The sequence below is a fragment of the Pseudonaja textilis genome, chromosome 1 (genome assembly GCF_049901715.1).
Source record: "Pseudonaja textilis isolate UNSWEBS1 chromosome 1, rPseTex1.2, whole genome shotgun sequence".
Taxonomy (NCBI): domain Eukaryota; kingdom Metazoa; phylum Chordata; class Lepidosauria; order Squamata; family Elapidae; genus Pseudonaja; species Pseudonaja textilis.
Genome location: NC_141990.1, coordinates 228,881,163 through 228,884,600, shown reverse-complemented (window position 1 = coordinate 228,884,600; position 3,438 = coordinate 228,881,163). Strand labels below are relative to the sequence as shown.

At 40.9% G+C, this 3,438-nt stretch overlaps 1 pseudogene; it reads right to left on the bottom strand.

The window, feature by feature from the left end:
- Positions 1-1,607: 1,607 nt before the first annotated feature.
- LOC148128073 (cytochrome c oxidase subunit 5B, mitochondrial-like) lies at positions 1,608-2,128 on the bottom strand (annotated as a pseudogene).
- Positions 2,129-3,438: the final 1,310 nt, after the last annotated feature.

Below are 3,438 nucleotides of genomic sequence, written 5' to 3'. Positions count from 1 at the left end.
ACTAGAGTGTCAAACTTGACTTGGGTTATGGGAAGGAATAGATGGCTGCTGTGTGGGAAGTACGCTTATAGAGAAATACCAAAATGATGGTCAGGCACTTGCACTATAGGGTTTGTGTTACCTGCAGTTTACAAGTTGAATGAACTACCCAACACTCGAATCCGGAACAAAAGAGGTTAATTCTGGGATACATCACAGGTCCTGGTATGAGGGACTAGCAAGAGCCTTAATATTCCCTCTTGGGGTAGGTATGAATTACAGGGATATGACTCGAGTGAACAACTTTACTATTGCCATGTTTAATGACACTATTAGAAGTATTAAAATGATTAATCAAGAATTACCGAATTTATGAATATCAGAAGGAATGGGATGAGTCAGGTATAGCAGGACCTATGTGGGACGCCCTGTGGTCCTGGTTGCCTGATGGTTCCTGGTGGAAATCCATATTAACTACTATTATAACCATAATAGCTATTTTGATTTGCTTGTGCTGTTGCATACAATGTATTCCTAATTTGTTTAACATGAGTACCCAAGCTTGTAGGAAAATTAAATTTCATAATGGAAAAGGAGAGAAGCTTCTGTATAGTAACTCAAAAGTGGCTTTGCAACAAGTAACAGCTGATTTATTTGTTTTTGAAACAAAGATGAACCAGAAAAGGGGGGAATTGTGAGAAGTGAACCAATGTAACTCCATTTTAGATAAGCTCTCCATTTTGTATTTTGTACTTTTCTACTGTATGTGTGTGTGTGTGTTTCAAAAAGCAACCTCAGCGGTTTTTCAGAGAAACAAGAACAAGGATTGTTTAACTGGTATACGTGCGAAGCTCCAGATAGATGAAGCAACAGAATGCTCCGTACTGCTGATACATTGTATCTTTGCTTTTGTGTATTGGGAGTATAAAAGTGTGTATCTAACTTAGCTCTGTGTTCCATCCCGCTGCCTTGGATGTGAACCCGTTTTCTGCAGAAATCATAACAATAAACTGCTTTGCCTTGAAGAAGTTCCGTGTTGTGTCAACGTTTTGTGCGAGCGCAATATCACAGTAGGAACCAGAGGCTTGGAAGGATTCATGTGTGAGTGGAGAGATGCTGCAGTATGGGCCTGGATTTGTGGTTAGGCCTTCCAGGGCATCTCATTCCTGAAGTATTCTGTGCTCTGCTTAACAACTGCATGGAGGATAGAAGGGATGTGTGTTAAGTGAGTTGCTTGCTTAATGACCGTCACCACCTGCAACCATAATGGGCAGGCTCATATGATCCATCATGATAATAAGTTGAGGACTACTGTATTTCTGTCATAATGTAGAATCCTGCTCTGAGAATATAAAAACAGAAGCATGACCTAGTTTCGGTAACAATGAAAGTTAGTATTTATCTGCTATGCTTTAGTAAGAACTTCTCTCTCTCTTTCTCTCTCCCCACCTCTCTCTTTCTCCTCTCTCTCTCATTCATAAGAATTATACTTCTTGCTTTTATGTTACTGCAACATTATATATACATTTGATTTCATTTTCTTGTCTTTCTATATTTTTACTCTTAGATTTTTTCTGAGACTCAAGTTAAGTGGTCTTGAAATATATTTGTGTGTGTGTGTGTGTGTGTTTTATACACTGGGTCAAAAGACTTTTATTAAGCTGCAGAAAATACAGGACCTCATAACTTATTCCAGATTTTTGGCTCAAGCCTGTGTCCCCCAAAAGTTAAGAATTTGGGTTTTGCAAACTTTCGTGACAACTTGCAAGGAACCAGTTTGAAATGGGCCCACACGAAGGGCAGCGCTCCATTTTGTCTTTGTGAAGCCAAATGTAGTACGTCTCCATAGCATCTTCATTGCAGATACAGCCCATGAGCCTCACATTTGTCAAGGAGGGGACAAAATGGGGGTCGTCTTTGGTTCCCCCGCACAGTTTGGATGGATGTACTCCATAAGGATCCACTCCTTTCTTTATAGCATCCAAAACTTTCCTCTCTATTCCTGTGGCCTGTTCTTCATCAGTAACCATACCCTGGAGCTGGCCTCATGAGAGCCCACCACCAGAGGCTCCAACCCTTTCCCCAGGGCAGTCGGGCCCACCCACAGAGCCTGCAAGGCTCCAGAGATTTGCAGTAAACTTGACGCCATCACAATGCTTCGAGCATGGCCGCCTCAGAGACACCTCTTCCTCCTTGGCGATGGGGGGGGGACTGGTTTTGAAATATTTAGAATGTAGATTTATGCCATAGTTATTGATAGGAGATTACAAAACAGAGAAAATCTAATAAGAACAGGATTAAAAAAATGAAGCTTAGACCCAAGAAATCTAGGTAACCATCACTTAGTGAGAAGAAAAACTTGGAATCTAATAGATATTTTTCTTATTTGAAGTGACATTTTGATCACTGATTTTTTCCTTGATTACTTTGATTTACCAGTGATTTTGACAGTACTGCAATTGCTTCATTTTGTTGTAACCATTGGTCTGCTTCTATCATTATAAAATGTATTTATCACTAGAACAGAACATATTTAGCTCAAAGTTGAACTCAACATGTGTGTATGATTTTGCATAAGGTTTTCATAACTTTTCTGTAACTTGTTGCTGGTTTGCCTTTTACCTCAATAAAGTTTAAGCTTTTTTAAGGTGCAATTTAGCACATGAGGCTTCTTTTGTGGAACAGTGGAGCTCTCACCAATATTTTTTGCTTAAGGTACACTACCTCAGTGAATGTTCAAACTTACAATAGTGCTGAATGAGGGGTATTTACAAAGAGCCCTTGTCAATGGTGAGATTCAATTTTTTTTACTACTGGTTCTGTGGGTGTGGCCATGTGACTGGGTGGGCATGGCTTTTTTTTTTTTTTTTTTTGCAGCCACCCCCACCCACCCATTTTTGGAGACTTCTGGGCCCGAGAGGAGCCTCTGGAGGGGCTTTTTTGCTCCCAGAAGGTTCCTCTGGGGCTCAGGAAGAAAAAAAATGGAGCCTGTGGGGGGCATGCAGCACACCTCCACACTCTGTTTTGGGACCTTCCTGGCCTCAGAAGAGATAACAGATAACAGATAATCAGAGTTGGAAGGGACCTTATAGGTCATCTAGTCCAGGGGTTGCCACCTTTTGGACCTCAGAGACCACCAAACTCATAATTTTAGATCCCAGGGACCACTAACTGGTTCTGTGGGCATGGCCTAATTTGTGGGTGTGGCTTGGTGGTCATGTGACTGGCTAAAATAAAAGGCAATAGGCAAAGCAGGCAGAGTTGTGCTTCAGAATCCAGTTCATTCAGAGATCTATAGCTGGCTTGCTCAGCATATCTTTATAAATATTGAATTTTTTATAAAAAAGAGCAACTTTTACCCAAAATCAGGCAAAGCAGGCAGATTGAGTTGCTCACAGAATCATTCAGTGGTCTATCTATCTGCCATAGGCTAGCTCAGTCTCTCAAATTTGCATTTCA